The following is a 12,047-nucleotide window of genomic DNA, read 5'->3' on the forward strand; positions in this document are numbered from 1 at the left end:
AGCCATTTGATTGAGACGGTTTAGCATCTTTATGCTTTGGAGCAGGGTCTTGAAACTTCTTTTTTTTGCTCATGGACGGGCTCATGCTTGGGGGCGGCAAAAAAGTTGGGTTTGTTTAGTTTGGAAAAGAGAAGACTGAAAGGGGACCATTATAGCAGTCTTCAGGTATCTAAAAGGGTGTCATAAGGAGGTGGGAGAAAAATTGTTCATCTTAGGCTCTAAGGATAGAACAAGAAATAATGGGCTTAAACTGCAGCAAAGGAGGTTTAGGTTGGACAGGAAAAAGTTCCTAACTGTCAGGGTGGTTAAACACTGGAATAAATTGCCTAGGGAGGTTGTGGTATCTCCATCTCTGGAGATATTTTTCGAGTAGGTTAGATAAATGTCTATCAGGGATGGTCTAGACAGTATTTGGTCCTGCCATGAGGGCAGGGGACTGGACTCGATGACCTCTCGAGGTCCCTTCCAGTCCTAGAGTCTATGAATCTATAAGCCTGGGCAGGTAATTTCAGCGTAGCAGAGAATCTAGCTACTGTATCTCTAAAGACCACCAAAGTTTTTGGTAACTCAATTTAATTAAGTGTCCAGTCCCATCAAAATCAATACAAGTTAACTGCAGAACCAAACACTTAAGAGGAAAACTTGAAAGTTTGTTTCATGCAATGTCTGTAAGAAGTACAATTATAACACAACAACATTGCATAAACAGCTTCTGGTCACACACACCCCCCCCCCGCATCCCGGCTGCCCCAGCTCTGGCCCCCATCTGCACCTCCTGCCACCCCAGCCCTGGGCTCTCCCCCGCCCACACCCCCTGCAGCCCCAGCTCTGGCCCCCACCTGCACTCCCCTGCTCCCCCAGCCCTGGGCTCTCCCTCCCTCTCCCCCCCCCCCGCACCTCCTGCCGCCCCAGCCCTGGGCTCTCCTCCAAAGAAGGAATTGGGTGGACTAAATGGACGGTGCACCTCTCTATATGAAGTCTAGCAAGGGAGGTATGTGGATCCCACTAGAATTTAAAATGAAAAGTAAGGGAGGGGAGGCTCTGGACCTGGGCAGCTTTAGATACAGTACCAGGCACTTAGGAGGATTTCCACTTCTGAGCCATGAAAGCAGAAATTGACTTTTCCTTTCCAGATGTAGCTAATATTCAGAAAGGGAATCTAGCACCTGCCTTCCAGATTTGAACACCCTCAAAATTCAGGAGTGCTCAAGCTCAATTTGGGCAGCTGTTACTTCATTTCCCCCAAATCAAATATACTGATCCACTGTAACTTGCTGTAGAAAAAGTAGAATAAATTGAGCAAGAAATGCTTCCCAGTGGTTATTAGGACTGGAATTGCTATTTTCAACAGCCATTGCTTTTTTTTTTTTTTTTAAGTTTTAGTTTTATTTGTTTAAAAGGAAGACCGTGATAGTGCATTCCCCATAGAAACAAAGAATGGAACAAAAGAATAATAAAGGCACCTCAACTTTTCCTCATTTATGTAGGACAGTCTTATAACATGCATCCAGATATCCTCCAGTCACACAAGCTGAAAATTGTTCCACTTTACTGCAGTTCTGTAACCATATGGGTATCAATCCTGTCTGTGTTCTGTGCACATCCAAAATTCCTGCTGAATGACCCGCCCTGGGAGCAAGTTGCCAGTGACCCGGGGCTGGGGAGGCAGGAGGGTGTAGTTGGGGGGGGCAGAGGGAGAGCCCAGGGCTGGGGTGCAGGGCAACCAAAAAATTTTTTGCTTGGGGCAGCAAAAAACCTAGAGCCGGCCCTGGTGGACAATCTGTAAGGAGATATGTATGTATGTATGTATGTATGTATGTATGTATGTATATACTGGAAATTATGTTCTTAAAACCATGAAGTTAAAGGTAGGTCACACAGACATAACATGCCCTAAGACAGGTTCCACCAGACAGAAGGTGGGAGATACATATCTCCCTGGCTGACCATTGTGTATTCTACAATGGGAGTTTATTTGAATACTGAGTCAAATGCTAATGCAGAGATTGTGGAGACTTCAGAAGCAGAAATTAACAGGAAGAAGTAATCAGCAGGGGACAACGCTGTTCACAGGCGAAGAACAAAGGACCAGTCAAATATAGCTAGGGTTGCAGAAAGACACCCTGACATCCTTCATCTGGGGGAGACAAGCTGCCAGTGGGCTTGGTCTCATGAAAGGAGAGTCTCAACCATCTTAGTTGCAAAACGCTGTGCAAAGGACTTTGGGTAATCAGTACCTTAGTAGCCAACAGGGCATCTTGTTAGTCAGTTTAGGCACTCAAATGCATGTTACGATTTCTTTTATATGTAACCCTTTGTTTCCAATATTTCTGTTTGCCAGCATTTGAATCTCTGTTCTTTGTTAAATAAACTAATACTTGCTTTCTTTATAAACAAATCTAAGTGTGCTAAGCAGAGCTGGGGTCTAAGGTCTGACTAATAAGCTGTGATGTACTGTTCCTATGGGAACAACAAGTCTGGTAATTCTGTGAGTATCCAGTAGATAAGGGATTGGACACCACAGGGGGATGCCAGGAGGACTTAGGGTTGGAGTGTGACTATTGCTAGTCTGCACGAGGGACAGTGGAGCCCATGTGGTCTGAGAAGGGAATGCTTGTGTTATCTGTGGCTGGTGGAGTCAGGGAGCTGACTCCTGGCAGGAACAGACAAGGTTTCCTCATGCTAAGGGCAGATGATAAGTGAATTACAATCTTGGGTATCCCCAGGAAGAGTCACGGGTACCAAAACCACAGATGCAGAAGAGTCTTTGACCAATGTCAGAGATAATAAATGTAATCTTCCCTCTGTGTTCATTGATAACATACAAGAAAGAAAATAGTAAGAGGTTACAGAAGTTTGTGCAAAGGAAGTGCCTGTTGTTAAAATATATCATCGAACTTATCTTCTTACAGCTAGCTTTTTCAGACATGGAGATAGCCCACTGTAAAAAATGCCAAATCTCTTACTAGATTTCAGAGCACTTTAGGTATTAGTAGCAAAGAATTGTGATCAGTAGCACAAGGACACAATTTCATGGTATACCGGTTTCTCCATCTCATGGATACACTTCTGTGAATATTTTCATGCACTGATGGAAGCTGTTCTACACAACTGTTCAACTATGCTGATATATCTATTACTGACTACAGAGAGTATCTTATAAAATATGAACTAGGAAGACCATATTTAGGTGATAAGTTTTGGCAGACATCTTAGTTGGTTTTCAGTAGCTTTCAGCAATCAGCTCAGAATGATGCAATCACTATTTTCAGTTTAGAAAGAGAAGAGGGCATAATATGAACTAATTACAAAAATTTTAATAAGATTCCAGGGGAGTGTGAGGCAGAACTAAAAAAAATGTAATAAAAAAAAAGGCTCAAGAACAACGCTTATTTAGGCTACTGACAGAATGATTGACTACCATGTGCTTCACGTTTGTGACTAACCCCAAAATATCTAGGAACAACAAGGACAAAGAAATAATTCTCTTTCTCTGAAAGATACTTTTCAAGAGAGAATTAATCATGGTCTGTCCAATCGAACTCTGCTCTGGACTCAAACATTCTAGTGGAGACGCCGCAGATGAAGGAATTCTTCAATCACTATACAGTTTGTATAGTCTTGCAAGGAATGACCTGGTTTAAATGACTGAAGCATAAAAGTAAACCTGACATCCTGAAGACTGTTTTTTCTGTGGGGAAAGTGAAAGTTTATGGCTATAGCATTAGTAAGGGTTTTAGCTGTGAAATCATATCCCTATGTGTGTGCCTGTAGCGGGGTGGTTACCCGCTCCTGCCCTGAGGGGTTTAAAACAGCCCTGGAAGGGCAAGATGCCTGGGCTGAAGGCTCAGCTGGGGCCATGCCCCAATCAGGGCCCAGCTGGCCCTATAAAGGCTTGAGCCAGGCACTCAAGCAGACAGTCTTTCTTTGCATTCAGAGAGAGAAGGGCCTGGCTGCAGGGAACTTAACTAAGTGCCTAGAGTGGAGCAGGGCTGGGGAAAGGCCAAGGGAGCTGGGGAGCTCCGGCCTAGGAAAGCCCCAGGCTGTAGGCCTGGTAAGGCCTATTAGGTACTGGGTTGCAGGGGACAGCCCCTGGGTAGGCAGAGGCAGCAGGTCTGAACCCTTTGCCTGTGATGAGTGGCTGATACTGCAGTCTGCCCCAGTGAATGGGGGCTAGATGGAGACTGGGCAGTAGCCAAGACTGAGGCAAAGTGGGGATACTGGGTGGAGTTTCCCCTAGGAGGGGGAGACTCTAAAACTGTGGGGGTACTGCCGGGGGGCAGCACCCCAGGTAAAAGGGCAGCAGGGGCAGAGGACAGGCAGATCACTGGCCTGCAGAGGGTGCTCTGGATGCTGGAAGAGCTAATTCCTGGAAGTAACCAGCAGGAGGTGCTGCAGGGGTGAATCTGCGCTTTGCTACAGTGCCTGAATTTACTTTTCACTTTACAGTGCAACTGCTGATAAGAATATTGAGCCTGTGCTGAGAAACACAGTAAGACAAAGCAGAAGTAAAATGAAAATCCTGATTCTAAAAAGCCACACACTGGAACAATTCAAAACAGTCCTATCAAGGCCAAGGATCTGGCTTTAGTTGACTAAGTTTAGAGACTGAAGCAGAAGACTTGACACATACACACTCCCAGCAAAGAACAAATACCTACCAAGTAGAGCTTGAGGAATAGTGAAGGGAAAACTGAATATTTTATCTGGAAAAAAAAAATCACAAAATTTGTATAATTTTAATTCATTAAAATGATTCACCCTTAGCTACTATCAAGCGAGCTGCACAACAGAGAATACAAGTGTCCAGTTAGTATTGTAGAATTGTCATGTTATAATGAGAGCAGCTGAACTCAATCTTAAGTCCTCATAAACAAAAAGGAACATCACAGTACAGAGAAGCAATACAGTGCTACAGTCCCTGCACTGAATAACCATTTTGAAGTATCCTATATATCTTATTGATTAAATGTTAACAAGGTTAAGTGTTTAATTGGTATTTTAGCAGGGATAGAGAAATTCTACAGCTGGGAATTAAATGGATCTTGTTGAACACAATAATGGAAGCCATTGTATAGAATCTAATTAAACTGCTAATTCAAATTAAATTGTGGCAATGGATTCTGTTTGATTGCTGAGGCATTTTTAAAAAAAGATGTTGATGCCTTATCCTTTGCTACGGTCACATGCATTTCTGCTTCTGTTCAGCAAATCAACTAATCAAAATATGATAATGTTTAACTATTTGTCAAGAGGTTATTTATTTGAATATCTAGAAATTAGCAATGTTCCTGTTTGAATTTAGATTTGTTAGCTGGTTTCCAAAACCTTAGAACAATAAGAACCCATTTTATCTCTAAATAGAGAGCTGTAGCTAGAGATCAGATGAGATGTAATATCGGATGAATTGTTTTTTATCTATAACAGAAGGTGGGGAAAGCTGTGGAAATGTTTGCATGTTTTCACATTATAAAAAACATTTGTGTTAATGCAACTCTTTTTTGTTTAACAAAAGTTAATTCATAGGAGACTAGTAAGAAAGAAAGACCAGGGCCAGACTTTTCTATTGCAGCAAGTTTGAGAGATGAAAGCCTCACAATATGTACCAGAGTGAGCTTGGAGTCAGATAATCTGTTGCGTTCAAACAGGGAGAGCCAGGAGGAGCTCACAGGCGACAGTGAGGACTTTTTGTTTAACATGAATATTTGCAGAGGCTCAACATCAGGTGATCTGTCTAAATAACCAGAGAATGGAATACAGTTTGGCATCCATACTTCTCTGCCACTCCCACAATGTGGGCATGGCAGCCCTGATTCTAAGGGCGACATGGCTCACTTTGGATGATCAGAAGCTGGAGGGATAACTGCCACATCAATAGTTATCATATTGTGTCCGGGGTCCCAGTGGAGGCCAGCTGAGGTCACTCAATTAGAGTGAACCGCAAAGAAAGGAGCGGACAATCCCCAAAGCATGGCCCTTTTGTGGTTAGGTATCTGCAGATGTAGCTCATGTACCTGTTGCATACGTCAATTCATTGCCATGACACTTATATGGTTGGACTCTTGGACACTTATGGTTGGTTGTTCCTGTAGTCAAATTCCCCTTAAACACTCTATTTTCAGCTCCCCAATACTTGAGGTTTTCTGTTGGACTGTTTATCAGTTCAACGTTCATAGGCCTCAGCCTTATGCTAACTTGCTGAACCTAATGTCTTAAAGGATTGTAGGTTCCTTGCATTACTGCTGAACATAATGCAAAGCAGTGAATATAATAAAGGCAAGCTAGCCCTATGGGCTACAATGTGAAATCAACAGGGAGGTAACACACCAGCGAATAAGCCCTGGGGGATTATCCTGACTCTGCATAGAGACAATGAATTTTGGGTGAGATAAGGAGAAGGCAAGAAGATACCCCTTTATCCTGCACCTAGGGAGTAAATGGACAGTTTCTTTATATTCATGAAAACAGGATCTCTGCCTACCTTGGTGTAAGATGCTCCAAAAGACTCTGGGTGAGACAAGACTTCTTTAATCAGGTTAGCCAGTTAAATTAAGTTTAGTCTCTAGAAAGTGTTATGATTTTGTTTTCTATGTAACCCTTTTGCTTCCATTATATTTACTTACTAGCTCTTGAATCTTTCTTGTAACTTATTGTTTCCACAATAAATAAATCTCAGTGCTAGGGTATTCAGCAAGAAGCTGATCCTGAGTTGAATCCTAGCTAGTGTATATGCTGTTCCCTTGGGGACAGCACACCTTGTATTTCTGTGAGCATTCAGTGGATAAGGGCCTAGACACTACAGGGAAATGCTTTAATGGAGCTTGGGGATTGTGGTACATCTATTGTTAATCTGCAAGGCAAAGTAAGGGCTGGCAGAGCCCAGGGGAGATTTCTTGGGTAGCTAGCAGGCTGGTGGTGTCAGGGAGCTGACACCGAGTTAAGCTCAAGCAAGTCTCCCTCTCATTGGAGGCAGGGATTAAAAAGGTGCCTCAGAACCCTGGGTACCCCAAGAACCATCACAACCATACATACAGCATAGCATATACATGCCTCCTTTTGTATGTTATTTCCAAGCCCTGGGTTGGATGTCAGGAGCCATTGTAGTCAGAGGCTCAGTCAGGTGATCTTATCCTGTAACTGAGATTGCTTTATCACAGGCCACCAAGTGTAGACAAGTTGACTAGCACAGTTCTTGTTACTGCAGTCATACGACCAGGTGTAGCAAATGAGCAGGCCTTAACGAGAAGGCTGTCTTTAAACCTACAATGGCCATAAGCAACTATTAAAGGTGTTTGCACTGGCAGGTTGGCCGGAGCTAAACTGCACCACTCAACAGCATTCCTGAATATTGGAACCACAGAGAATATTTCCTGCAGAAGATGTCAATCTAAGAGGGAAAGTTAACGCTTCCATATGCCCTGCACTAGGAAATGCTGTCACGTGAACACACCAGTCATAAGTAATTGGATACTTTGGTGAAGAATGCGATAGAAAATCAAAAGACAGATAAATAGGCTTTAACTTTTTTAAGGAAAGAGCCTCTCACATTCTGCTTTTATCTATCCTGAGTAAATAAGTTCAGCAGCTGGTAGGATAATTCTCATGCCTCAAAAGGTTCTGGCAAATGGCAAGGAGCTGTTAACTTTACATGAGATTCAACCATAAAAATCTGTAGGGGCTCTTTAGACTGTGTACAATTAACCAGGTCTGCATTTCACTGACCAGCTATTTAGCAGATTCGTTGAGGCAGAGAGAAACCACACACTGCTATAAATGCATCTATGATTACGAAGCTTAAAAGCACTATTCACAAGTCATGGCATTAAGAAAGATTATGAAACCAGCATGTATCACATGAATTTGCCATCTTTGGAGAACAAATTTTACATAAACTGTTTGCAAGCCTGCTGAATGGGAGAGACTCTCTGGGCCTCCCCTTTCCCTCAGAGAGCCCTAAGAATGGACTCGAGGGAAGAATGGCACTCATCAGTACCTGGGTTGGGGTGCTGATTTCTCCTTAATGCCTAGAGTCTTGGGGTGGGAGTACTAGTATTTTGTTTTTGTTCGAAGATGACTTTTTTCATACCTCATCCTCTGTGGCTTCTGCTGTAGCCTGTTGTGTCGATACCCCATTAGCAGGGGCTGAAGTTCGCCCACATGACTTTGTTTAGATTTACAAAACTGCCTTATCAACCTCTCCAGACATCGAATAAAACATAACATCCTAGTCCATTGTTTTACAGAGGAAAAAAGTACACGCCCAACTAACAAAAATGCTCAGCCCTCCCCTTCCACAAACTTCAACCCATAAACACTTGAGATATTTTCATTTCCTTTTTGCAAAGCAGAAGGAACTACTTTTGTATTTTGTATTAAGTCTACATTTTCTTTGTATTTAGGATTTCAAATAATGAGCAGGAAGCATTTTAATGTATCTTCTCAGGTGTATGATGTGGGTGCACATACAGCCACAAATGATCTCATTGGCTCTCTTTGCCACTATATTGCATTCCAAGCTTGGACATCAGGAGCATCACTTGCTATGGGGTGGAGGGGGGGAGAGTTGATCCCCCACCCTGACCTTGCTTTTCCCCAGCTTTTTTTTTTTTTTTTTTTTTTATTTTTCCCTTTTTCCTTTTCTTTTTTTTTTCTTCTCCTTTTTTTTTTTTTTTTTTTTTTACCCAAATCTCACACTGTTCCATGGTCATTTGTCTCCAGGCTCATTTTAGGAATTCCTTTTCAACAGACTGAAACCTTACAAAGCCAGTGTTTTACATGCACTCTTGAGTAGTTCCATCTTTTCTGCACTTTCCATGTTACTAATAAAACCCAGTTCTTATATAGCACTTTTCATCTGTAGATCACTTTACAAAGGAGGTCAGTATTATTATGCCTATTGTAAAGATGGCGAACTGAAGCATAGGGAAGTGAAGTGACTTGTGAAAAGTCACCCAGCAGACCAGTGGCAGAGCCAGTATGTGTCAGGAATTGATTTGATACTCATTCCCAGCTGTCAGCGCCTCTAAAATATATTGACAAGGACCAGCTACCCAAGTGACTGAAGTAAGCTGTTTATTCTCCAACAACAGAATAGAGAAAACAAATCATTATTTTAATTTGATTTTCTCCAGCTTGTGCTTTCACCAGCCAACCATAAATACTAGCGATGGGGCCCAAGCCACAAAATTCAGATCTGGATCATAATACCCCAGATCCAGTTTGGGGATGTTCAGGTGTAGGATTTTTTTATATAATAAAGATAAGGTGCATTTGCAAAATTCAGATGTTTTCAGATTCCAACCTCCCCTAAACGTTTAGGTGGCCAGATCTGGTGTTTTAATATGAGCCCAGCCATAGTGAATATACTTTTAGACTAGCAGAGCAAGAAAAGTTAACCTACGGTGCTTGACACATTTGGTTAATAAAGATGAAATCTTTGAGCTATTGGGTGAAATATTTTCCCACTTGCCTCAGGTTTCTCCATGGGGAAAAAAAATCTCTTTAAATCTAACCTCCACTCTGAGACCTAGGGTATACAACACATTGCAGCAGCCACCAGAATTTTAAATAGTGAAAAGAATATTTAGCTCAGTATTCTATAAAAATCTGATTCCTATTTTAAGTCATGCTTCATTGAGGTTAATTATGGCTATTTCCATTTTTCAGTGAAAAGGCACTGATATGAAAAGCAAAATAGGGCAGAACTCATTTAATCAGCATTTTGGCAAAGGAAAAGGCCATTCTATAGTGCAATGGAGTGCTGGCTCTTTGCCTTCTGATATCAATCTTTTCAAACATGGGAATCCAGGATGAAGCAATAAAATATGAACTCCCAATCCTCCTTTTTTTGGAATGTAGAAATGGCCACATTAGTCAGAGGAAAAAAAAATCTCACAAAGTGAATAGGAAAATGAATCTTTCTAAGTGCTGATGTGTGAAGTCAGCTAGAAGCTGTTTCAATGGCCTCCAAAATCTCACCCTCCTCTTTGAATATTCTGAAGGTGATTGGTTTTTAATTTTAAATATACTTGTGCTCTAGTCTCATATTAGCCATTGATATTCTCAAGTGTGTATCCTAACTATACAAGCTCTCAAACACAGTTATAGCATAGAATCATAGAACTGGAAGGGACCTCAAGAGGTCTTCTAGTCCAGTCCCCTACACTCAAGGCAGGACTAAGTATTATCTAGACCATCCCTGACAGGTGTTTGTCCAACCTGCTCTTAAAAATCCCCAATGATGGAGATTCCACAACCTCCCTAGGCAATTTATTCCAGTGCTTAACCACCCTGACAGTTAGGACGTTTTTCCTAATGTCCAACCTAAACCACCCTTGCTGCAATTTAAGCCCGTTGCTTCTTGTCCTGTCCTCCGAGGTTAAGAAGAACAATTTTTCTCCCTCCTCCTTGTAACAACCTTTTATGTACTTGAAAACTGTTATCATGTCCCCTCTTAGTCTTCTCTTCTCCAGACTAAACAAACCCAATTTTTTCAATCTTCCCTCATAGGTCATGTTTTCTAGACCTTTAATCATTTTTGTTGCTCTTCTCTGGACTTTCTCCAATCTGTCCACATCTTTCCTGAAATGTGGTGCCCAGAACTGGACACAATACTCCAGTTGAGGCCTAATCAGCTGAGTAGAGCAGAAGAATTACTTCTCGTTTCTTGCTTACAGTACTCCTGCTAATACATCCCAGAATGATGTTTGCTTTTTTGCAACAGCGTTACACTGGTGACTCATATTTAGCTTGCGATCCACTATGACCCCCAGATCCCTTTCCACAGTACTCCTTCCTAGGCAGTCATTTCCCATTTTGGTTGTGTGCAACTGATTGTTCCTTACTAAGTGGAGTACTTTGCATTTATCCTTATTGAGTTTCATCCTATTTACTTCAGACCATTTCTCCAGTTTGTCCAGATCATTTTGAATTATAATCCTATCCTCCAAAGCACTTGCAACCCCTCCCAGCTTGGTATTGTCCGCAAACTTTGTGTACTTGTTTTTGTTTTGTCTAAAACCAGTGTGGAAATCATACTTGGGGCAGAAAGATGTTGTATATCTTCCTTCACATTGAGGGAGGGGGTGAATTGCATGAGCTTATGCTATACAGTTCTCTGTACCATCTTGCGCTGTACAATCTGGGGTTTACACTCCAGAGGGGGGGTGCATGCCTTCACAACTGGGAGGTGCCTTAGCTGAGCCTTCCCACGCAGAGTTGATCTCAGCGTGTGTGTGTGTGTGTGTGTGTGTGTGTGTGTGTGTGAGGCTGCAGCAGCGGGGTGTGTCCTTATCTGTGTGTAGGATGGTGACAGAGCAAGCGTGGAGAGCTTGGCAACTTATCAGAGCACCACAGGGTGAAAGGGAGCCCAGGCTGGTGGGTCAAGCGAGCTCAGTGGTACCCCACTTCCAAGTGGCACCCCAGGGGGAACCCGTCACAATTTCCCTTTACAAAAACCATGTTGACTCTTCCCCAACAAACCATCTTCATCTGTGTCTAATTCTGTTCCTTACTTTCAACCAATCTGCTTGATACTGAAGTTAGACTTACCGGCCTGTAATGTTTTTAAAAATTGGTGTCACATTAGCTATCCTCTAGTTATCTGGTATCGAAGCTGATTTAAATATGTTACATGCCAAAGTTAGTAGTTCTGCAATTTCATATTTGAGTTCCTTCAGAACTCTTCGGTGAATACTGTCTGATCCTGGTGACTTATTAGTGTTTAATTTATCAATTTATTCCAAAACCTCCTCTAATAATACCTCAATCTGGGGCCTGGTCTACACTATACAGTTAGGTTGATGTAAGGCAGTTTACATTGACCTAATTATGTCAGTGTCTACACTACAGCCTTGCTCCTGCCGATGTAAGTGCCCTACTACACCAACATAATAACTCCACCTCCACGAGAGGCGTAGGGTTTATGTCGGTGTAGTTAGGGTGAGGTAGTGTCTGTGTAGACATTGTGGTGTTTACATCAGCTGTTGGCTGTCTTGTCAGTTTCATGGCAGGAGCTGTGAAATTGACAAGAAAGCCGGGCAGCTAGA

The sequence above is a fragment of the Terrapene carolina genome, unplaced genomic scaffold (assembly GCF_002925995.2).
Source record: "Terrapene carolina triunguis isolate 2854851 unplaced genomic scaffold, T_m_triunguis-2.0 Scaffold58, whole genome shotgun sequence".
Lineage (NCBI taxonomy): Eukaryota > Metazoa > Chordata > Testudines > Emydidae > Terrapene > Terrapene triunguis.